General features: G+C 47.4%; 1 non-coding gene across 1 annotated transcript; it reads left to right on the top strand.

Moving 5' to 3' along the window:
* Positions 1-1,313: 1,313 nt before the first annotated feature.
* Positions 1,314-1,420, top strand: LOC112201199. Its single transcript, XR_002936655.1, has one exon. It is a non-coding gene; the product is annotated as a small nucleolar RNA R71 (small nucleolar RNA).
* The last annotated feature ends 24,136 nt before the right edge of the window (positions 1,421-25,556 follow it).

Here is a 25,556-nt window from a genome sequence, read left to right as displayed (position 1 = left end):
TTTAGGTGGAAGCTTTCTTTGAAGAACAGCTGAGACTTCTTCACTAAGGGCCACTATCTCATTCCCATTGAACTTTTTCTTTTTGGTGCATAGCTTCTTAAGGAATTTGGCATACTGAGGTTCTTGCTTGATGGCATTCAGAAGAGGGATGTTAACTTGGACTTTACGGAAAGTTTCCAAGACATCCTTCTCTTCTTGATCTTTCTTAGAGCTTATGAACCTGCGAGGAAAAGGAATACATGAAGTAACCAACTTAGAAGGATTAGGATCTTTTACCTTTGGAGGGGAAAAAACATGAACATTCTGATCAGCCCCTGTGAGATCGATCATTGGGATTGGCGAGATCGATCGTTTTGCTTCTAAGGTCGTAAACGATCAATCGTTGGAATTCCCGAGATCGATCGTTTTTTCACCAAAGACAATTTTCTCTTCCTCCTTTGTATTTCTTTGCCCTTCCTTCTCTTCTTGACCCTTGTTTGGTGTCTTTTGGTGCCTTGAAGCTTCTTCTAATTGTCTACCATTCCTTAAAGTGATTGCATTGAGCTCAGCCATTCTCTGATCTCTTCGATTTTGAACTGTTGTCCTAGGGAGGGTGCCCGGAAGTCTAATGTGCATGTCTGTTGCAAGTTGCCCAACTTTCCTTTCCACATTCTTGATAGATTGACCATGCTCCTTGAGTTGAGATTTTTTTCTTGGATGAAGACATTGGTGTTTATGGTCATCTCCTTGACTAGTTCTTCCAAAGACTTGCTTGAGGTTTGTTGAGGAGGATTTTGTTGACAGACTTGCTGCCTAGCCTCTTGTTGGAATCCAGGCGGTCCATTGTAGACGCCTTGAGTAGGTCGAACCACGTTGTCATTACCACCCCAATGGAAGTTTGGGTGATCCTTCCATCACGGATTGTACGTGTTCGAGTAAGGGTCATATTTGGGCCTTTGTTGCCCCGTATAATTCACTGTTCCTCAGACAAAGAAGACATAGGACATCTATCAGTAGTATGATCAGAATAGGAACAAATAGAGCATACCTGAGGTGTTGCCTTAATGCCATTGCCTAAGGCATTCATTAACATGTCAAGATTTCTCTCCACAGCCACCATTTGGTTCCTTGAATCAACTTCATACACTCCACGTCCTCTTGTAAGTTTATCCCTTGTGTAGAATTGTCTATTGTTGTCGGCCAAATCATCAATCAGATTATATGCTTCTTGACCGGTTTTATTCATGAAAGTAACTCCATACGCAGAATCAACGCTGCCCTTATTAGCTATGTCCAATCCATCATAGAAAAATTGGACAAGGTCATTCAGACTGAAGTTATGATGAGGACACTTCCTCTGCAGCTCCTGAAATTCCTCCCATGCCTCATATAGTGTATCTCCATCCTTTTAAGTGAAGTTTTGAATCTCCCTCCTTAGTCGTTTTGTCAATTGAGAGGGGAAATATTGTTTCAAAAACTTCTTAACCATTTCATCCCAAGTTGTGATGATACCTGCAGGTAACAAGTACAACCAACGTTTTGCATCATCTTTTAAAGAAAAGGGAAATAGAAGTAACCTGAGTCCTTCTGGTTGGATGTTCTGAATGGTTTGCAGCTTACAAATATCCAAGAATTCTCTAATGTGAACATGAGGATCCTCAGATTGTGTGCCCGAGTACTTAGGCAGTGAGTTAAGGAGCTGCACAGGAATGGAGAATGCCTAATTGCCCGGAGGTGTGTAAGCTATGCATGAGGGGGATTCCTAAGCTGTAGGAACAAAAGCATCCTTCAATGCCATGTCGAGTCTTGGGAGTTCCTCTTCGTCCTCGTGAATTGAATGCGCAGGTGAGTTTGGTGGTGTTTTCTCGTCCTCCTCCCCTTGTGAAGAAGTAGAACCCGCCGTTGTGTATTGGCAAACTAGTTTCTTTCGTTTGCTTCCTATTCAACTTGCAAGTGCGTTCTATCTCTAAACCAATGAGGTAAGATTGCCTTGAGTAGTTCTATGAGTAAGCATATACCTGAAAACACAAACAAAGAAAAACTAAGTAAGAAACTAAAACAAAAATCAAATAACAAACTAGTAGAAGCAATTAGAATAAAAGTAATCCTCGGCGACACGGCTCCAAAAATTGATAGCTAAATTTAAAGCTATTGATTTTCCTTATTCTTTTGCAAATATGTCAATTGTAGTGTAGGGAAATAAGGGTCTCCCACAGAGGATTAAGTTAAACTAAAAACTTCAACCAAAGTCACAAAACGCGACTGCAGTTCCTACATAACAGCAGTCGAAAAAAAAACTAAAATCCTAACAAAAACAAACCAAAAAAAAATAAGAAAATTTACAGAGACATACTAGACACAAAATATGTCAACCACACAAAATTTAGGAATTTTTGGACTTCGTTTACTATAAAATAAAATACGGGAAAACAGGGAACATAATGTAAAATAAAGAAAAGCTGATTTGAGAATGGTTAAGATCAAGATAATGAAACTAGCTAGGAAGGAAGTATCCACCCCCAACAATCACACACAATACACTTTATCCAATTTACTACCAATTAACTTAGTTGAAGACGCTCAGATTGGCTCGGTACGCTTGAACACAACCTATTACTCTTTCTTACTTTGTACGCTAGGCAGGAAGTGCTCTGCACCTAGACTATTCCCAAGCAATGCAACCTAAAGGTACGTTTATTAGATTAAACATGCAGAGATCATTAAGTTTGAAAAGAGTTTGAGCAATCACTAGGCATCGCAAATAACTTAGAGCCTTTGTTTACTTGCTAGTGAAAACTACCAATTACTTCTCTAGATAATTTGAGGAATCCAACTATTGATCCAGGCATCAAACAATCAAAGTATTAGAACCCTAACATGCATACTAAGTAGGCCTCCAAAGCATACAAACATATATAGAATTCATCAATGAGAAATCGGTAAACAAAACCTCAACTTTATTAATTGAAGAACAAATTGTATGTCAAAGCATATTATGGATCATGTCTAGGGGCTTCAACTGCCCCCTAACTACTGAAAATTTAGTTACACATAATTGAAATCAAAAACACAAAATAACGAAGAAGGGAGCAAGAGAGAGAGTTGCTTGTTAAGCGCTGGTCGACCAATGATGGCGTTGTACGAACTGAAACAGTCGACAATAATGAATTCCGTATGCACCTCCGCCATGCATGGACTAGTGCCAATAACCAGTCGCATGTAATCCGACCCTAGCGGTTGTGTGACGTCACCGGAGAAGCTGAGCAGTGGTTCGTGATCCTGGAGTAGTTTTTTGTTCCGCTTGAGATGGTCGTAGCAACTGCTGAAGATGACGTTGACAGCGGACCCGCTATCCACCAAGATTCTCCCCACCGAGAATTTGCCAAGAATGGCATCGACCAAGAATGGGTCATCATGGGGTAAATGCACTCCGCGCTCCTCCTCCTCTGAGAAGGTAATAGGTTCCCAACCTGATCTTAGGAGTTTGGCGGATCTTTCGTAGCGGATGTTGCAGACTTCCTTCGGATAATTAGCGCGTGCATAGCGCTTTCTTGCCCTGTGAGACATGCTGGTGATTGGAGCACCGCCATCGATGGTGTTGATGCGGCCCAAGGTCTCGACGTTGGCAATTACTGGTGGTGGTTGGCGCACCTTGAACTGTTCCAACTTGCCATCACGGTACAAGGTCTCAACGGCCGTTTTGAGAGCATTGCAGCTGTTGGTATTGTGGCCGCTGTCCTCGTGGTATTTGCACCACCTGCCGGTGTTCCTGGGTTTGCCCCTTTTTGGGTACTTTGGAGGGGGTGGTGGCGGGATCTGATCCTTACACTGATTGTAGATGTCCTTATACGAGGCCGTCAGAACCGTGAATACCGCATACCGCTGCGAGGACTCCGCCAGCTTGTTGCGGTTATCCCCATGGGTTGGGCGGTTTCCCTTGTTGTAATGCTGGTCCTTCTGCCGCTTGTTCTGGTGGTGGCCCTGCTGCCACTCCCTTTTCTTGTCAGTTGGCGGTGCTGACCGGATCTTGTCAGCGGTTTCCTGATGAATGGATGATGGCTGTGTTGACTTTGCTGGAGTTGCTAGTGGCGGTGGGGTCTCTCCGTATGTGATGAATTCCGCCTGGGCGTGAATGACCGCCTCACTCATGACGTGGTCATACGTTGCGTTGGGATGGCTGTAGTTGAGGTGATAGAGGAACGGTCCCTTGAGAAGTCCCTTCCTGAAGGCCGCCGATGCCATTGTTTTGTCTAGGTCACGGCACTGAGACGCTGCCGCTCGCCACCTTGTGACGAAGACCTTCAATGATTCGTCCTCCCCCTGCTTGACGCTGAACAACTGACTTGTGTTGTGATGCCCGGCGGACAATAAGATGAACCGGGAGAGGAAAGCGTGTGATAGTGCATGGAATGAGCTGACAGACCCCGGCGGGCACTCAAAGAACCAGTTCATTGCCTCGCCATCCAATGTTTCGCTGAACAAGTGGCATAAGGTAGCGTCGTCGAACCCCTTGTTGTTGGTGACCTTCTTGAAGGTGTCCATGTGGACGAAGGGATCAGACATTCCGCCGTAATGTGACATCTTTGGGGTTTTTACATATGCCGGTCTGACAGCCTGCAGGATTGCAGCGGTGAAGGGCCCAGGTCTGGAAGCGAAGAGCGGATTCTGAGTTGGCGCTGGGACTCCCGACTCCGCCCGGATCAACCTCTGCTCCAGTTGGTGCATCCTTTCCAACATCTGGGCAGTTGTATCGCCGTCGGAATCAGCCTGAATGACCCCCCGGGATGGCCTGCGCCTCTGCACAGGCGGACTGCCTTCAGTCCTCGCCCTAGCCTCCGAGCGGTTGGTGTGCGGGAGTGATTCTGCCTCCTGCTCTAACATTAGTTGGGGTATGGGCGGTGGTTGTAACATCCCGAACCTAAATTCACCGGTTTACTAGTCATTGGGACGGTAAACGACCTTTACTTTCACTTTTACTTTCGGTTTAGTACTTTTAGTGGCCCTAAAAGTTGACTTTTTGTTCGGGTCAAAATTTGAGAAAATGTTCTTCATGGAAGTTGTAGAGGACGTTAAACCGAGCGCGTGCATATGTAGTACGTAAAAATCGGAGCTCGTATGCGAAAGTTATGAGCGAAATAAGGAAGTTACTGTTCATGGTAAAATTTTGATTAAAATAGAAATTTACCCAGGGTAGGTTTCCATTTCCGGAAACCCACCCCAGCTCTTTCTCTCTCCTCCCCCCCCCGAGCTCTCTCTTCTCCGGTTCGGCCATTTTCCTTCTTCCTTCGATTTCCGGCGATTCCGGCCACCAACCGGCGTGCCACCGGTCATCAGAGGAGCGCCTCCTCCCTCCGATCACCCTAGCAACCTTGGTTTTCGACGATTTGACCGGAAAAGCACGGATCGAAGCAAAATCCCCTCCGGCTGCAGTTTGAAGCTTTTGCCGATTTCCGGCGATTCCGGCTACCTCCAGTCCTCATTCCGGCGTCGAAGGTTCGGTTTTCATCACTGATCATTTCCCCTATGGCCTTGTATCACGATTTGTTGTGTAGATGCCGAATCGACGAATTGAAATTCTAGGGTTCTTGAGGATTTCTGGGTTTTTGTTCATTGATCGATTTCGGCCGTTTTTAATTGTTATTTGGGAATGTTGTAGTTGAGAAGTTGAATCAGTGTGTTGAGAAGGTGCTACTGTCAAATTTTGGTGGCCATCGGAGATGGTGGCGGCGGCGCCGCCACTGTGGGCGGCGGTAGCGGCGGCTAGGGTAGTTTATAAATTTCAATTTTTAGCTAGTTAAATTCTATAATTATCATAGAGCTTATATGTGAAGTTTGGTGAATTTTGGAGGAGTTTGGAATTGTTTGTGAATTTTCGAAGTTTGGAGTTTTGTGGTGGAATTATGGGAAATCCGGCCGTCGGATTTCCCTCGTTTTCATTATGGAATATGTAAATTGAGGAATTAGAATTGTGGAAGAGATTTGGGTTGAATTTGAGAAGTATTGGAGATAGGGATTTTCGGATTTCGTTTAAGTTCGTAATTATTATATCGGATTACCGTTTATGGAAATATAATTGTGTACAGGGCAATGTCGCGAGCTACGGTTAGATGAAGGAACTCGTCTGCGTGGTTGCCCAATAGTACTGTGAGTGGACGTTTGTTTTAAATAAGTGATGCATGCATTTATTTATTAAAGCTTGTTCTATTTTATTAACGTATTTTCCGAGCATATAAAGATAATTGCGAATTATCTCATGGATTTACTTTTAAATAATGATTCTCATGAAGTATTTATGATTTATAACGGTTGTGAGTTTTGGATATGAAGTTGTTATGCTCGGATTCGAATTTATAATTGAGGTTGTTTTTCAACGAATGGTTTTCGTTGTGATTTTCGGATTTATACAATTTATATTATATTCCTATTCGTGGATTTGAGATTTTTGGAAAGATTTTCGAAATGGGATTTCGATGGAATTATTTTCTTGTTTATTTATTTGATCATTGGTTTTGGCATTGGGAATGCCTCATTGACAACCTATTTATTCCTTTAGCGTGTGGGACACGCTGTTAATTTATATGACTTTACGAGAATTTCCGGGTACGGTTGGGAATCGTACCCGTGTTTTCTTTATTCGTGGGACATGGGGAAGCCTTAAAGATTTATGGGATTTTATTAGTTTTACCCACCATACCTGGGTCGTTATATATATTATATTGCTAGCTAGCCTATTAGTACTCCTCCCTGCTTACTATGTGTTTGTGGGTGAGTAAGAGCAGAGCATGGGATGCTCTAGAGTGTGGGACACTCCGACCCGAGCCTGGGAGGCTCCCTTCTTTCGTATGGTGAAACTTCTTCCCCATATTTTATCTTTATTCGACTAGCGGGGCTAGTCCGATTTTCACTGTAGCCAGCGGGGCTGGTCTTATTTTCTTGAGAAATGAGATTTCGGTTTTACGATATAGTTTTCGAATGTGGTGACTAGCGAGGCTAGTCAATTTATCGTTTTGGAATTCTTGGATTTAAAGCTAAATGTATTTTTCTAATTGTTGCATGCATCGGTTATTAAAGAGAATAAATGTGGGAAAGTATGAAATCCTTTTTCCTTTAAATTGTTTATTTTGTCCACTCACGCTAACGTTTTTCGTCTACTTTCCCCTGGGCCTTTCGGTTTCTAATGCCCAGTTTGCAGGCGAATTAGTGGAGGTCGGGCGTACATGACATTTGAGGCATAGTTGTCACTACTTCCGCAGTGTAGGATCACTTGATCCTTTACTCCTCTGTTATATCCCTGTGTATAGTAGTACTGCTCTGCTTAACCTTTGGGATTAGTATATTTGAGTTTTGTGTGTTTTACAGGTTTTCGGGTAGCCCATTTTAGAGGTGACTCTGCCGAATTTTTGGTAGAGTTATCCCTAAGGTGGGCCCCATAGGGCCACCTCGGGTTTCAGGGTGAAATTCGGGGCGGGTCCTGTCAGTGGTCCCATTCCCAACAACTCAGGTGGGTTCAGTGGTACCTGCGTCTGTATGACCGGCCCTGGTACCAATGTGCCGGTGCCGGGTCGACTACGCCTGGTGCTACGTGACTGCTCGCTCTGTGCTGGGCGGGCGGTGGCCTCCAGCGTCTTCTTTAGTTCCTCAAAACGTGTCATGAGCGTAGCCACCTGTCTTTGGGCTTCAGCCTTTTCCTTGCGCTCCTCCTCACGTTCTCTGTTTGCCTTATGGAGATCCGCCAGTGCTAGCTCGTACATAGTGACGAGATCTTGGCCCGGTGGGAGGCTGCTGCTTGGATTTGCCCCACCGCCGGGGTTGTGAATAGTGCGCGGTTAAAGCCTACCGTTGGGTCAGAGGGTTGGGGGATGGCGGGATGTTCTGCCTGCTCTTCAGCGTTCCCCCCGCTACCGTTAGTCATGGTGATTGTAGTGGGATGGCCTTTTGTTCAAGGGTTCCCACAGACGGCGCCAATGTTAATGTCTAAAAGTCCGGCGGTAGCTGGACCTTAGTTAACGCTGATCCGGTGGGCGGATCGGTACTTGTGTTGTTCCCGAAGCTCCCTCTACCTGTCAAGTAAAATACAATGGGCGTCAGAGGGAGACCGCCCCGGGCGGTCTTCAACTCTCCGATGCCTAAGTTAGTCAATGTATTTATGTTGACAAAGTAACAATAGGTAAATATTGAATGCGTAATTAATGAGGAGAGAGGAGAGAACCTTTTATAGGTGAGGAAGAGGTTGATCTTCTCTTAGTTTTCGATGTGGGACTGACATGCTTTAGTTCCCAGTTTCAGAAGCTTCTGATACCATCTTGGCGCGGCACGTGGCGGCACGTCGGCGGTGATCTGGAGGTGGTCCGACGCTGAGGCTGTAGCCCGTCTGGCGGTGTGTCTGCATGTCATTCCTTTGGTTGGAATTAGTACCTTTGGCGGTACAATGAGCATGGCCCATTATAGCTAATTATGCTTGCAAATGTACATGTATGTACAATATCCTTAGAGGTTGCCTTCATCTTTCTTTTTTGGGGTAACCATGACATTTGGCTGCTCCTTTGTGAACTATAGATTGGACCCGAGGGTAGCCAAGGCATCTGCGTACCTATTAGTGGATCCGGGTATGTGTTCCAGAGTTGCTTGATCAAACACTCTGATCAGTTTCTGGGCTAAGATCCTGTATGGTGCTAGGGCTGCTTCCTTTACTGCTAAGTCGCCTCTCATTTGGCTAATAACCAGGTTTGAATCTCCAATGATATTGATATTCCTCACACCCATTTTCACCGCAGTAGACATACCGATAATAAAAGCTTCATATTCGGCTGTATTATTGGTGCATGGAAAACCCAACTTGAATGACAAAGCTTTGGTGTTGCCTGCAGGGTCTATTAGCATGTCGACTACTGCTTGTCCCTTAATGGCGAGGGGCATTATGCACTCAATATCAAACTCTGCCTGTTACAGCAACCACCTAGCCAACCGGCCAGATAAGATTGGTTTTGTGAGCAGGTACCTTACTGGATCAGTCTTTACCATAAGATGGAGCTTGTGAGCCAAGAAATAGTGATGCAATCTTTGTGCCGCGTAGATAAGCGCGAGGCAGATCCTCTCAGTCTTGGGATAGCGTGCTTCAGCTTCTCCCAACAAGCGACTCACATAGTACATGGCGCATTATTCTCCATTTTCAGCGTCTTGGGCAAGTAAAGCCCCCACTGCAGCGTCAGTTGTAGCTAGGTACAGCTTAAGGGGGACATAGGGATTGGCGCTTTCATAGTTGGCGGCTTGGTGATGAGTTCCTGCACCTTCTCATAGGCCCTTTTGCATTCTTCGCTCCACACAAACTTGGTACCTTTCTTGAGGAGAAGAGTGAAGACTTTTATTACCGCAGCTAAGCTAGGAATGAAACGCCTGATGTATGTTAGTCTGCCCAGAAAGCTTTTTAATTCTTTTTGGTTTGATGGTGGTGGAGTGGAGGCTATGGTTTTTGCTTTGTCCAGATCAACATCTATTCCTCTACTATGCACCACAAAGCCAAGAAATTTCCCGATCGACATTCCAAATGAGCACTTCCTAGGATTCATCTTGATGTTGTACAACCTACATCTTTTTAGCACTTTTGTTAATATACCCCAGTATTCCTCTCTTGTCTTGGACTTCACCATTAGATCATCAACATAATCTTCAACTTCCTTCCCCATCACACTACTACAAAAAGTGCATCACACAACACTCATCAGACAAGAGAATAAAAGTTTACCGTCGTCTGATAACGTGAACTCCATTGTACAACGGTGTTAATGAAGTTCTGTTGTGGGAATGCTACTAAATGAAGAACTTTTTCTTCAGAGTTCTATCACACAACAGAATTATGCATGTTCTGTTGTATGAATGACATAAAATTTAGAGGCAGATATCTCGCCATCACTGAACTCAAAATTTCCTCTGAAGACATGTTCACCCATTCTATCACACAACAGAATTATGCATTTTCTGTTATATGAATGACACAAAATTTAGAGGCAGATATCTTGCCATCACTGAACTCAAAATTCTCTCTGAAGGCAAGTTCACCCATTCTATCACACAACAGAATTATGCATGTTCTGTTGTGGAAATGTGCTGCATGGTACAACAGTCTAGTTGTTTCCGTTGTATGATGTTGATATCTAAAAGTTCGGCGGTAGCTGAACCTTTGTTGACGCCGATCCGGTGGGCGGATCGATACTTGTGGTGTTCTCAAAGCTTCCGCTACCTGTCAAGTAAAATACAAAGGGCGTCAGAGGGAGACCGTGCTGAGCGGTCTTCAACTCTCCGATGCCTAAGTTAGTCAATGTATTTATGTTGACAAAGTAACAGTAGGTAAGTATTGAATGCGTCCCTAATGAGGAGAGAGCAGAGAACCTTTTATAGGTGAGGAGGAGGCTGACCTCTTCCTTGTTTTCGATGTGGGACTGATGTGCTTCAGTTCCCAGCTTCAGGAGCTTCTGATGCTACCTTGGCGCGGTGCGTCGGCGGTGATCTGGGGGTGATCCGCCGCTGAGGTTGTAGCCCGCCTGGCGGTGTATCTGTATGTCATTCCTTTGGTTGGAATTAGTACCCTTGGCGGTACAATGAGCGTGGCCCATTATAGCTAATTATGCTTGCAAATGTACATGTATGTACAAGTCCCCCAAGTCCCCAGTCAAGGACGGCAATCTTGGTTGGGGAGTTGCTCGGCGGTTTGAAGCGTTTTCTTCCGCTAGACTTGCAGGAGCATAATTAGCGTCAGTGCGTTGTCAACCATGGATTTTGTGAGCAAACGCTTTATACCCTTTCGGGTGGGCCCTGCTAGGCCCCCAGGGAGTCCCCACTCCCCGGCTAAGATACACCTCCGGATGGTCGGCAAATTGTTCGTTGAGGGGGAGCTGCACGGAGCAGAGGGTGTTAGGTAGCGAACCCAATCTTAGTACCCGAGTGACGGGGGTCAACGTGCCTGATCAGGGCCGTCGTAGACTGTTGATAAGTCCCTGTGTCCCGTAGGGACGGTCTGACCGTAACGCCGTGTGGCTGTCGTTGTCAGAGTTAGGCGTGGCCTCGGGATCCGCCGCTGACTGCAGCAGGAAGCAGCGTCCAGTAGACGTGCCTGGCGGTACTTTATTGAGCGATATTGCGCTAAACAAAGCACGCAGCTTGCAAAACGAAAGGGGGTTTCGCCAGAGGTGTGTAGCGGAAGACACCCCGTTTGCAGGATGGCTAGGGAGAAGTTCTGCTGGCGGGGTTTCGCTCAGCGGAGACTTCGTCACTTGGAAGATGACAAGGGAGAAGTTCCGCTGGCGGGGTTTCGCTCAGCGGAGACTTCGTCACTTGGAGGATGTCGAGGGAGAAGTTCCGCTGGCGGGGTTTCGCTCAGCGGGGACTTCAGACGGTTGGTGAAGTCATCCAAGTGGTTACTTCCACCAGACGCTTCGTCTGGTGGTTGTTGACACGTGTCCAACCCGTATAGGGTTAGCGTGCGGAGGCTTGCCTCCTAAGCCTGGCCGTCTTCTCGCCATAAATGATAGTAATTATGGATTTCGTAACCAAGGCAACGCCTCGGTTAATCCGGAGAGTAAGTGGAGACTTGCGACATGTGTACGGCTGGTGTGTGATGTCGTTTTTGAGCGGGCGGTTTAGAACGCGTTGATGTTGACATAAAAGGGGGGGGAACTCTGTCGAGATTTGACACTTTGCGAAAACTTCAAACCTGAGTCGTCGTCTTCAAGCTCTGCGATTTGCGAAGCAAGCTCCAGGGGACGAAATTTGTTGAGCCAACGGATCTTGGGGACGAGGCCTCTACCTGCGACAACAAGCTCCTTCAATCACACCAAAGATCTCGCCTTTGAGGTTGGTGCTCTGAATCTCGTCCATGTTCCATTGAATTGCTGTGTATTTGCTTTTGTCAGTTTTCTGGGTTTCGTGAATTTGGGGTGTTCTGAGTGTGTAAAGTGGGTTTTGGGGATGGGTCTTGGTGTTTTTGACACAGTTAGGATTTCTGGATCCACTAGACGGTCGAATCTGGGTTAAGTGTTTGTAGGTTGTTTGTTCTTGTTTTTGTGTTTTCTGGGTAAACTGTTGCTGATGTTCTTGGCTATAACTGATGTAAGAATAGGCTAGATCTATGTTTGTGCTAACTGGTGTGGGTTTTAGGGTTTGGGATGGCTAACGTCATAGAGATTTCGAGCAGTGAGGATTCCGGGTCTGACGTGTCGTTCAGCGCGGCGGATAGAATATTTATTGACTCGTTGCGTCCGTCTGCCCATGCAGGAACCTCACTGCCAGAACCGCTAGAGGTTGAGCCGCTACAGACCATACCTTGGGAAGTAGTCATGGGTCATGCTTCACGTCCAGAGAGCTCTAGGGCGGGTGAGGCCACTGCGGCCAAAGCTAGGTGCGATGAGCGGTTGGCAAGCAACAGCGCTGCTAGCGGCTCCGCTGGGGAAGAGGAAACAGCGGGGGAGGACGCTGAGTCAGCGTGGTTCCTCCAGGATGGCACCCCTGTTGACGAGGCAGGAGGGCGGATGAATGTTGCCGCCGTTAGTAGGATGAAGCGGACGTTCCGGCTGCCGGGCTTAGTGAAACTGCGCCGGCCGACGGCGGATGAAAAGGAGTCGATTCTCCCGGAGGGGTTTGCCGCCGTACACGAGGCGATATTCCGCCAAGGAGTGACACTCCCGCTGGTGCCCAACCTTCAGATTCTGGTGTGCGAGTTTGGCCTTGCCTTTGGTCAAGTCTGCCCCAACATGTGGCGGTTGATGCTGGCGCTAAACTCTCTGTGGCGGTTGTCAGGATGCGAAGGGCCTACTGTGGCGAAGGTGCTTCATTTCTACGAGCTGGTCTATGTAAAGCGCTAGGGTTGCAGAGGGCAAGTGAACTTGAGCCGCCGGCAGGGAGCGCCCAAGCTGATCGAGAATCTAAGGGATTCAATGTCCTACTGGCGGGGGACCTTCTGCGTCGCCACAGAGGGTTGGGAGTATCATGCTGGGTCTAACGGGGAAGGGCCGACATTTAGGATTAAGTCGGAGTTCCAACCCATCCGAGGTTGGTAACCGGTTTCCGCTGAACGTAGTTGGCGGGTGCCTGTATTTGCAGACTTGTATTTTTACTAACGACTATTGTGTTTGTGCAGCGGGACTGCAGTATAACCTAACGCGCGAAGAGGAGTGTCGCGTAGCACGGATCAGAGGTTGCTGGCGGAACCGTAACTTGCTGGACTTCCGACTTCTGACCGGTTGGGAGTTGCTGGTCGATCAGCGGCTAACTCGCTCCGTTGGTAAGAAATCTCCGCCACAGTGCTTTTGTTTTATGATAAGCAACCCAGGCTGATTGGTTTTTTTTATTTTTTATTTTTTTTTATTTTTTATTTTTTAGAACATCCTCCTGGAAACACTCGCAGTCGCGACGCTTTCGAAAAAGCGATGGATCGTGCGAAGATAGACAACTTCCTGGAGACCATGTACGCCGAGGGGCTGGCGGCCCAGAAGACACTGGTGAACCCCGAGACACTGGCGCTGAGCCAGTCCGAGGTTCCGGTGGTGCTGCCAATGCCGCACCATTCCCATCTTGGTGACAATGGCGCTGAGCCAGGCCGTCGTCCAGACGGGGGCTCCCGTGGCGGGCAGGAAAAAGGGGGCCGCAGCAGCGGCTTCGCAGAAGGAGAGGGTACCCGCCAACAGGCGCGGTCCCCATAAAGAAAGACCGGTGCCGCCGTTGGAGACCGTCACCAGGCCAAGGGAGGAGCCGCCGGCGAAGGACACGAGGGTTGCTGCCGGCAATACAAGGGCGCTGGAGAGAAAGCGCCGGCAGATCGACTCACCTGACGAGGAAGGGGGGAGGATGTGGAGCCAATCCTGGTCCGCCAACAGAAGAAGGCCCGCCAAGCTCCGTCGAAAGCTGCCGTGGTGGAGGGAGAGGTGCCTACCGCCAGTGACTTGGACTAATTCGCCGAGTATGTGGAGTTCATGACGGATGGTGAGCGGGAGTTCCTCTTCCATCTCTGCGAACGGCTAGGGTTAGGCGGCCTAGCGGGGATCTCGCGCCCAACGGCTATTGACCAGTCGCCCTACAGCTCGGCGTTTGGTCAAATATCCGCAGGGTTGCACGACATGTTTGAGGCGGCGAAGAGGCAGCCTCTGGTCGAAGGGGAGCTTAGGGAGGAAATCCAAAGTCTCCAGAAGGAGCTGGCGGAGGCGAGGGAGAAGCTGACGGAGATGGAGCGGCGTCTGGCAAAGGTGGAGTGTGACTTCGAGGACGCCCGAGGCAAGCTGACGGTGGCCATTGAGCGGGACTTGGAGAGGTACGACCGCGTCTCCAAGCTGGAGCAGGACATCGCCCTGTTACAGGAGCGGATAGCCGCCAAGGACAAAAAGCTCATTATCGTGCAGCGGGAGTCCGCCGCCAGAATAACGGAGGTGCAGCGGCTAGAGGGTCAGGTTGCCCGCCTGAGGGCTGAAAGGGATACTGTCGCGGCCGCTGCCGTTGAAGCATTCAAACAGTCGGCGGAGTACAAGAAAACGCTGACCGAGTCGGCGAAGGCTGGGGCCCTAGCAAACATAGACATGCTGAAGCGGAAGGGCGCCATCGACTTCGCGAAAGCGTCCCAGCCCGACGTGCCGCCGGCTAAGAATGCTCCGCCGGAGAAAAGTGTCCTACCTACCCCCGCGGAAGGTGCCCGCTCAGGTAGCGGAGAAAGTGGCGCACAACCGGCGGAAGGATCCCAGCTCACTCCTACCCAGTCGGAGGTGTCGCGTGCCGGCTTCCTGGCGGCGCACACCCGGGCGGACGGCATAATAGAAACTCCAAGTCCCACAGCCCGGGGGTCCGATCAAACGAGCCACGCAATTGTGCCGCCGCATGCTGAAGCGGAAGATGTCGAGGGCAACCCCTGAAGCTGGAACCTCACTATTTTTTCTTGTGTAGCCACTGAGGCACAACGATTTGTGACAACTATTTTGCAATGGAATGAAGTTTTTTGAATGTGTTTGTTATGATGTGTTTGTACTGCTAGTAGTTTGACTTGGAGTTTTCTTTTGTCAAGCAATGAAACATTTAAAGGAATTAAGATTGGTCCAAGTGCACCACGTAGCGGCCGTGGTCCGCTGACGATTGCTGGCGTTGCCAGTTGCGCTCGGTGCCGGACTTGGGAACAATGGTTTGAATAATTCCTCGTTTCATTGATAGTTGATTGATCAGCGTGTACAAAAGTGGGGTAGTACCCGTTGGGTAGCTTCCCTTAGCTAAATATTGAACAAAAATTTAGCTAAGTCAAGATGCTCCTGGGTAGCGGATGACTATTTGTAGTAATACCGAAGGTGTTCGGTATTCCAAGGGTGGGTCGAGGTGACGCCATCCTTGTCCATTAAGTAGAAGGTGCCTGGGCTAACGACTTCCACAATTTTGTATGGACCTTCCCAAGTTGGGCGGAGTTTTGTTGGCGGTGGAATGACTTCCTTCATTATCCAGTCCCCCAATTGGAGGTTCCGGGCCTTGACTCTGGCGTTGTAGACACGCGATACCCGTTGTTTGTTTTGCAAGTTGTGCAAATGGGCCTTGTGTCTTTTTTCTTCTAGGAGGTCCCTGTCCAAGTTGACGCCGTCGCTGTTGGTGTCTGGGCAGTAGCCTTCGACCCTAGCGGTAGGCTGAGTTACTTCAATAGGTAGGACAGCCTCTGTGCCGAACATCATACAAAAAGGAGTTTCGCCGGTGGCGGTAGTTGGAGTTGTCCGGATGGCCCATAGGACTTCTGGAAGCTTCTCCGCCCACAAACCCTTGGCGTCGTCGAGCTTCTTTTTTAGCAGCTTCTTGATTATCTTGTTTGCTGCTTCGACCTGGCCGTTGGTTTGGGGATGGGCGACAGATGCAAAACTTAACCTGGTGCCCAAGTTGGCGGTAAAGGAGATGAGTTCCTTATTGTTGAACTGCGTGCCGTTGTCTGTAATGATTGTATGTGGGACACCATAACGGCAGTAGATGTTCTTCCAGAGGAAGTGAATTACCTTGGCGGTAGTTATTGCCGTCAGTGGCTCTGCCTCTATCCACTTGCTGTTGTAATCGATGGCAACAATAATGTACTTGAACTGGCCCTTGGCGGTTTGGAACTTTCCCATCAAATCAAGGCCCCACGTGGAGTGAATCCATGGGCCGATGATGATTGACAGCGGCTCTGCTGGTGCATGTGGGAGGTCTGCAAACTGTTGGCATTTGTGGCAAGACCTCGAAATCCGCCGGGCGTCATCACCAAGTGTGGGCCAGAAGTAGCCCTGTCGCATTGTGGGGTTGGCCAAGGATCTGGCGCCCGAGTGGTTTCCACATTCTCCGGCATGGATTTCCGCTAGGACGGCCTTTCCCTCCTCTGGGGTTAGACAGCGGAGGTTGGGATGGGTGAATCCTTGGCGGTAAAGCTTGCCATTCTGGATGTTATAGCTGGTTGCTCGCCGTTTGAGCTGTCTCACCTGGACCTTATCCTCCGGCAATGTGCCGCTGCGCTTGTATGCAATGATCTCGTCCATCCAGCTGGGACTGACCTCAGTGCTGAAGATCTCCGCTAGGGTCTTTGTGATACTTGGCCTGTCAAGGCATTCCACTCTTGTGTCCGCTGGACTTTGATGTGGCTGGGCGGTTGCCAGTCTCGCCAGTGAATCAGCTTTGGCGTTCCTTTCCTGGGGATTTGTGTGATGGTGTGAAATTTGAACTTTTTGAGCAACGTTTTGACGTACCCCAAATATGCCGCTAACTGTTGGTCCTTGGCCTGGAAGCTATCGTTGACCTGGTTAACGACTAGTTGAGAGTCGCTGAATATGTTGACGCTGTCAGCCCCTGAGTCAATGGCGAGGAGTAGGCCGGCGATAAGTGCCTCGTACTCCGCCACGTTGTTTGAAGCTTTGAAGTTAAATTTCAACGCGTACTCCGCGTTCAGTCCCCCGGGTCCTGTTAAGATGACTCCGGCGCCGCTGGCCTTGGTGCTGGCGGAGCCGTCCACGTGTAGGTTCCAATCCGAGTGCGGGGGAGCTGCTTCCTCAGTGGTTACCATTTCTGTTCTGAGCTTTGTCTCGGTACCGGGTTTTGGCTGACGCTCGGTGAGTTCAGCGATGAAGTCCGCCACTGCCTGGCCCTTCATGGCGGTTCTTGGCTTGTAGTCTATGTCGAACTCGCTAAGCTCAATGGCCCATTTGCTGAGGCGCCCCGAGTGTGCAGGGTTCTGCATCACTTGCCTCAGCGACTGATTGGTTAACACATGGATCGTGTGAGCCTGGAAGTATTGGCGGAGGCGCCTGGCGGCAACGATGAGTGCGAGGGCTAGTTGTTCCAAGGGAGGATACCTTGTTGCTGCTCCGTTCATGCCCCTGCTGGCGTAGAACACTGGGAGCTCGTGTTGGCCTTCCCACCGGACAATGGCGCAACTTACCGCCGACACCGAGACCGCTAAGTAGATGAACAGTGTCTCTCCTTGTATGGGGACAGAAAGGAGAGGGACTGCCGCCAAGTATTCTTTCAAGCCCTGGAACGCCACCTGACACTCTGGGTTCTAGTTGATGACTTTTTTGTGAGTCGTCTTGAGGAGTTTGAAGAATGGGGCACACTTATCAGTGAGTCTGGAGATGAATCGACAAAAGGGCGGTTAACTTGCCCTGGAGGCACTGTACGTCCACCTTGTACTCGGGGTCCTCCAGGTTAAGGATGGCCTGTACCTTGTCTGGGTTTGCCTCAATGCCTCGCTCGCTGACGATGTAACCCAGAAATTTGCTGGCGGTGACTCCAAAGAAACATTTTTCTGGGTTGAGGCGCATACCATAGGCCAGGAGAATGGTTACTATGATTTTGAGGTTTGCCACATGTCCGCTGGCCTTTATGCTCTTAACTAGCATGTCGTCTACGTAGACCTCAATGATTTTTCCCAGATGCTCAGCGAACATGGCGTTCATCAACCGCTGATAAGTTGCACCGGCGTTCTTCAGACCGAAAGGCATGACATTGTAGCAGTAGAGGCCTTTGTCGGTGGTGAAGGTGGTGCATTCTTGGTCGCCGGGGTGCATCTTGATCTGGTTATATCGGAGAAAGCGTCCATCATGCTGAGGAGTTCATGTCCGGCGGTTGCATCGACTAGCTGATCGATACGAGGTAGCGGGAAACTATCCTTTGGGCATGCCTTGTTGAGATTTTTGAAGTCGACACACATCCGCCACTTGCCACTGGGCTTCTTCACCATTACCAAATTGGAGATCCACTGGGGATAGACGACCTGGCGGATGAATCCAATGCCCTGTAGCTTGGCAACCTCCTCTCCTATTGCCTGGTACTTTTCCTCATCAAAGGCCCTCCGCTTCTGCTTGATGGGATAAAAGGAGGGTTTGATGATCAGCTTATGAGTGATGATTTCAGGAGAGATACCTGGCATGTCCGCGTAGGACCATGCAAAGACGGTGGCGTTATCACGCAGGAATTGAGTGAGCTCTGCTGCCACCTCTGGGTCTAGCTGGGCGCCTATGCAGACTGTCCACTCAGGGTGCTCGTCTGAGATGCAGACAACTTTCAATGACGTCTCCGGGTTGACCGGTTCTTTTTTGACGTACTTCTTCTCCTCATCCCTAGGATCCTCAAAGATGTTTGGTGTCTGATTGCCCACCGTCAGAATTTCATGGCGGCACGCTGACCGCGCTACAGTTGTTGAATGGCACTCTTGAGCCAACTGTTGACTTCCTCTCACACAGCCCGTGCCGTTGGGTGTGGGGAACTTCATGAGAAGCATGTATCCGGCGATAATGCACTTAAGCTTGTTAAGCGCTGGTCGTCCAATGATGGCGTTGTACGAACTGAAACAATCGACAATAATGAATTCTGTATGTACCTCCGCCATGCATGGACTAGTACCAATAACCAGTCGCATGTAATCCGACCCCAGCGGTTGTGTGACGTCGCCGGAGAAGCTGAGCAACGGCTCGTGATCCTGGAGTAGTTTCTTGTTCCGCTTGAGGTGGTTGTAGCATCCGCTGAAGATGACGTTGACAGCGGACCCGCTGTCCACCAAGATTCTCCCCACCGAGAATTTACCAAGAATGGCGTCAATCAAGAATGGGTCGTCATGCGGTAGATGCACCCCGCGCTCCTCCTCCTCCGAGAACGTAATAGGTTCCCAACCTGATTTTGGGAGCTTGGCGGACCTCTCGTAGCGGATGTTGCAGACCTCCTTTGGATGATTAGCGAGTGTATAACGCTTTCTTGCCCTGTGAGACATGCTGGTGATTGGAGCACCGCCATCGATGGTGTTGATGCGGCCCAAGGTCTCAACGTTGGCAATTACTGGTGGTGGTTGGCGCACCTTGAACTGCTCCAACTTGTCGTCGTAGTACAAGGTCTCAATGGCCGTTTTGAGAGCATTGCAGCTGTTGGTATTGTGTCCGCTGTCCTCGTGGTATTTGCACCACCTGCCGGTGTTCCTGGGCTTGCCTGTTTTTGGGTACTTTGGGGGGGGGGGGGGGAGGGGGGGTGGCGGTGGGATCTGATCCTTGCACTGATTGTAGATGTCTTCATACGAGGCCGTGAGGACTGTGAACACTGCATATCGCTGTGAGGACTCCGCCTGCTTGTTGCGGTTATCCCCATGGGTTGGGCGATTGCCCTTGTTGTAATGCTGGTCCCTCTGCCGCTTATTCTGATGGTGGCCCTGTTGCCATTCCCTCTTCTTGTCAGTTGGCGGTGCTGAAGGGGTCTTGTTAGCGGTTTCCTGATGACTGGGGGATGGCTGTGTTGACTTTGCTGGAGTTGCTGGTGGGGGTGGGGTTTCTCCATATGTGAGGAACTCCGCCTGGGCATGGATGACCGCCTGACTCATGACGTGGTCATACGCCGCATTAGGATGATTGTAGTTGAGGTGATAAAGGAATGGCCCTTTGAGGAGTCCTTGCTTGAAGGCCGCCAATGCCATTGTTTTGTCTAGGTCACGGCACTGAGATGCTGCCGCCCGCCACCTCGTGACGAAGGCCTTCAGTGATTCGTCCGCCTTTTGCTTGACGCTGAACAGCTGACTTGTATTGTGATGTCCGGCGGACAATAGGATGAACCGAGAGAGGAAGGCGTGTGATAGTGCATGGAATGAGTCAATGGACCCTGGCGGACACTCGAAGAACCAGCTCATCGCCTCACCGTCCAATGTTTCGCTGAACAAGTGGCACAGGGTGGCATCGTCAAATCCCTTGTTGTTGGTGACTTTCTTGAAGGTGTCCATGTGGACCAAGGGATCAGACATTCCGCCGTAATGCGACATCTTTGGGGTTTTTGCAGACGCTGGTATGATAGCTTGCAGAATCGCAGCGGTGAAGGGCCCAGGTCTGGAAGCGAAAAGTGGGTTCTGAATTGGCGTTGGGGCGCCCGACTCCGCCCGGATCAACCTCTGCTCCAGTTGGTGCATCCTTTCCAATATCTGGGTGATTGCATCGCCGGCGGAATCAGCCTGTATATTCCGCTGGACCTGCCTGCAGTGCTCGCCCTAGCCTCCGAGCGGTTGGTATGCGGCAGTGATTCCGCCTCCTGCTCCAACATTAGCTGGGGGATGGGCGGTGGTCCCATCCCTAATAACTCAGGTGCGTCCAGCGGTACCTGCACCTGTATGACTGGCTCCGGTACCAATGTGCCTGTGCCGGGTCGACTACGCCTGGTACTACGTGACTGTTCGCTTTGCGCTGGATTGGCGGTAGCTTCTAGCGTCCTCTTCAGTTCATCAAAACGTGACACTAGCGTAGCCAACTGTCTTTGAGCCTCAGCCTTCTCCTTGCGCTCCTCCTCACGTTCTCTGTTTGCTTTATGAAGATCCGCCAGTGCTAGTTCGTACATAGTGACGAGATCCTGGCCCGGCGGGCGGCTGCTGCTTGGATTTGCCTCAACGCCGGGGTTGGCCGGGGCTGTGAATAGTGCGTGATTAACGCCTACCTCTGGGTCGGAGGGTTGGGGGATGGCGGAATGGTTTGCCTGCTCTTCAGCGTTTCCCCCGCTACCGTTAGTCATGGTGATTGTGATGGGATGACCTTTTGTTCAAGGGTTCCCACAGACGGCGCCAATGTCGATATCTAAAAGTTCGGCGGTAGCTGAACCTTTGTTGACGCTGATCCGGTGGGCGGATCGATACTTGTGGTGTTCTCAAAGCTTCCGCTACCTGTCAAGTAAAATACAAAGGGCGTCAGAGGGAGACCGCGCTGAGCGGTCTTCAACTCTCCGATGCCTAAGTTAGTCAATGTATTTATGTTGACAAAGTAACAGTAGGTAAGTATTGAATGCGTCCCTAATGAGGAGAGAGGAGAGAACCTTTTATAGGTGAGGAGGAGGCTGACCTCTTCCTTGTTTTCGATGTGGGACTGATGTGCTTCAGTTCCCAGCTTCAGGAGCTTCTGATGCTACCTTGGCGCGGCGCGTGGCTGCGCGTCGGCGGTGATCTGGGGGTGATCCGCCGCTGAGGTTGTAGCCCGCCTGGCGGTGTATCTGTATGTCATTCCTTTGGTTCGAATTAGTACCCTTGGCGGTACAATGAGCGTGGCCCGTTATAGCTAATTATGCTTGCAAATGTACATGTATGTACATATGACAATTTGACAATTTCTACTAGGTGTACATAGGGCAAGATAAAAAAATCTTGTACAATAGATATTGTCATTCTGTTGTCTGAATGAGGAACAAAGGCGGCAGCAATATTTTCATTTTGGCTCAAATTGATTTGAAATCCTCCCACCAAACCTAGACAGGCGGTAAATTTCCCTCCTTCTTTTGGCACATATCGTTTTATGCACACTCTCCTACAACAGTTTTATAACCATCTGTTGTGGGATGAACCAAAATTATGGCCACCAAACACATATGTTAGAAAGAAAGAGAGAAAGAAAGAAAAAAAAAACAAAAGAAGAAGAGAGCTACGTACAACCACTCAACCTGTTCTTTCCCCTCTCTCCCTACTCCTCGTCTCTCTGTCAAAATGCTGAGCCTAAGCCTCTCTCTCAGTCCAGCTCCTCACTTCTACTCTTTCTTCCCCTATATACTTACCCAAATCCTCTATTCCGATTTACGCTTCTCCTTGAAACCCTAATTCACCAGTAGTTTTTAGTCTTCAGCGAGAAATTAGGGTTCAAATTGGGACTCGCTCTTCACTTCTCCAAATCCGCCTCCAACTCCATCTACCTAATCGATAATCGAAGCTCTGCTTTGCATTACCTAAATCAATTCAAGGCTTCTCGATTCGGTAAGGTTCCTATCTCTAACGAATTCTATCATCTTCTAGATCTGATTTCGCCTTTGTCATCCGCCATTGCTTTTCCATGAATGACTCTGAACCCGAAATGGCTTCTCCTCTCCGCAGCTGACCCGCCAATTCGCCAAACGGACCCAACTCAATTACTTTCACAACGAGAACCAACCCGCTCTCTCCAAGGATGAACAAGGCCCGCTTTAAGGGGTCATTCTCAAAGCTATTTCAGGTTTCGTTTTCATGGAAGCTTTGACATTTTTGCAAGTCGAAGGCACTGACAGAGCTCAACGTACATCTAGCCAAGGTATTATCTTTTCCTAATTTTCTTTTTTCTTTTGTTTTCCCCCAATTTGCTTTGTTTCAGTTTTATACAAACTCCATGAATTTCTGTATTGCTTTTGTGATTTCGAGTATATGTGTGTGTCTGGGAACACATTTCTTTCCAAACTTAGCGAAAAAGAAATAGTTAGCCGGTTGTTGGTTGATGGGTCTGAAGAATTTGTGGGTCTTCAATATAAATTGTCTGGTTCTAGAGAGGAAATGGAGTATGAGGATGATTTGGATAAGTTGACCAGTATAGCTATCAATGCTTTGATTGTTCTGGGATTTGGGACCTTTGCTTGTCTAAGTTGCTATCTCTCTGGCTTATTTTTCATTTGGGTCTTTCACTACATATGTTGTTTTAGTAATGCACTTGGTTTTGTTTTCCTCTTATATGATTGCATTTAGATTCAATTGTTTACCTGTGATTAGATCTAGTTTTGCTTCCTTTGATTTCTGGATATAATTTGATATGTTTTGAATTGAATTTGCCTAGGGTTGGTTTGTATGATTACATTTGGGTTTCAAGATTAGGGGTTTTCAGTTGGGCACTATCCTGGAGAGTTTATATGCTATCAACTTGGACAAGCAACTGATGGATTCGTGAACACCATGGGTTACTGAACCAAGGAGGTCATTGGTTACAATTGGTTAGTTTCTTTATTGGGTTCATTTTACAGTTTGAATTGGGAATTTTTTGACCATGGTGATGAATTTTGGTTTTTATTCACAAGATCGATCGTAGCTTGCTACAATTCCCGTCAGTCAACTTCATGGCCTAAAACATGTAACTTCTGATATTTGTTTCATCTTGACTTCTTCATGAAACTTGTTTGAAATATTGTCATCTTTTCTGTACTTGAAAATCATGAAAATCCAACGGTTGGATCATTTAGAAACAAGGTAACACTACCGACTCCTCATAAACAATTCCTGTTTTGAGATATAGCTGTGAATCTAATTTAATTAGAGTTTTCATGTCTAATTCCTTTGAAATTCAGATTCTCCTCACAGTGGGTTGTGTTTCCACAATGAAAGTGAGTTCAATCTCCTCTATCTTGAGCCAAAATCCAATAGTGTGATCGACTATTGGTGAGTTATGGCTATCTTGATAAAATTTCTTCTTATATTGTTCAATCTTCATATGGTGTCACAGATTCATTAAATTTGTGGACTTATGATATGTATGATTTGTACCAGAGACTTTGAATCTTATTCTCTTTTCATATTTGAAGTTTTTGTCAAAGTTCTTTGTATTAGCTTATGACACTACAAACTACTATAGTTAAATGATCCTTGGGTCACTCACAGTCAAACGGTTCTTAGCTCAACCTTTTTCCTTCTTGCAACTCCTTTTCTCATTGGCATTGTTGTATGTGATTCAAATTAGGTTATATTTGTTTTGGTTAGTTGGATCAAGGTTTTAGAATTAGAGGCCAAAAATATTGCTCTACCATTCTCGTTAGTTGGTTAATAGTTCTTGAGTTCAAGTGAAGTAATCATTCTAAAGAATTGCTGACTTAATAAACATTTTTATTGGTGCTGCAGAATTGACCTGAAGCCATATCATCTTCTATGCATGTAAGATTGCTCCTCTCTCTCTCTCTCTCTCTCTCTCTCTCTCTCTCTCTCTCTCTCTCTCTCTCACACACACACACATGTGAGTGTGCAAATTGTTATTAATAAGTCTAGACCATTTGTTTTCGTTATTGTGGACTATAAATTGCAAATAGAATTTCTTAATAGAAGCATGATGCTACCTTTATATATTTGTATTCTTCATTGTAGAGCCTTTTTCTTTACAATGGAAGTTAGTAAGTAAAATACTTTTGTAGACTTGATTGTTGCAAGGATTAAGGAGAATGATTATGATATCATTCCTTCAACTGCCAATTCAAGTGAAGATAGGATACTACTGCTTGTTACTTGAATGAAGTACTAATCTTTTCATTAATATATGTCTTATTCTTTTATATGCTGATTATTAAAATTAGATTTCGTTGCAGATATGAGGCCTTTGCCTAAATTGGATGCAGACACCATAGAAATCTTCAATGGGTAAGCAAACTGTGAATTGCTTTTGTTCAAATGTACCTCTCTGTCTTATTTGATATTATTGTCCACTCTGCAGGCTTATATCTTCTCCAAGAAAGCACATAAACTCCATTGAAGGGTATGTTCTCTCCTTACTTTTGTTATACTTACTAATTATTATCTCTGTGTTTGCTATGTGAAGAGGGGAAGGGAGAAGATGGTGAGTATTTAAAATACTTAGCTTATACAATCATCAACCTGACTTATCTATGTTTGTCTTCTTACAGTAATGGAGATAGGGCTTCAAAGTTCAAATACAACCTGACTTATCTTAAAAGGATCTCGCAGACGTTTAGCTGTAAGACCTCTTCATTTATACTTGCTGCTTATGTTTGAAAATGCTTGATATTTTACTTGGGTCTAGGCATTGTGTAAATGACTTTGATTGTAGTTAAAGTGTTAAACACTCATATTGGATAAAGAAGATGTGTCTGGAGAACCTATCAAAGAAATTCTACAAGTACTTTTTATTTGTTCTTCTTGCCTGAACTGAAGAAGCTTTCCTTATCTTTTTTTTTTTTTTTGCTTGGTCTGAGCTTCTTTGAATCGAAATGGAAATGACCCGTATAGTGTAGCTTGCTGTGATGGTACTTTTGCATGTTGATGTTGTTGCTATCTGTGTTGATTGTTATGGTGCTTTTGTACGCTCAAATGTTGCACCGGGAGTTTCTGATTTGAGTTTCGTGCATGGAAATCTATAATGAAGAAACTAATGGCCTTCTGGCTGTAGAGAACCAGAAATTGCAGATTCAGGAGAGTTTGGAGGTAGGTTGCTGACCACCGTTTTGAGTTTAAATTTAAGTTGCTTCTTTAAATGAATTGAAATCACTTTATCGTCTTGTTTAGAGTGGAATATTTGTTGCTGGCCTCAAAGACAAAATTGTCAGTAATGTAGAACAAATTTTGAAGCACTTTGTTCTTTGTAGTTTCTGTTACT

Source organism: Rosa chinensis, chromosome 4 (assembly GCF_002994745.2).
Source record: "Rosa chinensis cultivar Old Blush chromosome 4, RchiOBHm-V2, whole genome shotgun sequence".
Lineage (NCBI taxonomy): Eukaryota > Viridiplantae > Streptophyta > Magnoliopsida > Rosales > Rosaceae > Rosa > Rosa chinensis.
This window is presented reverse-complemented; position numbering and strand designations above follow the sequence as displayed.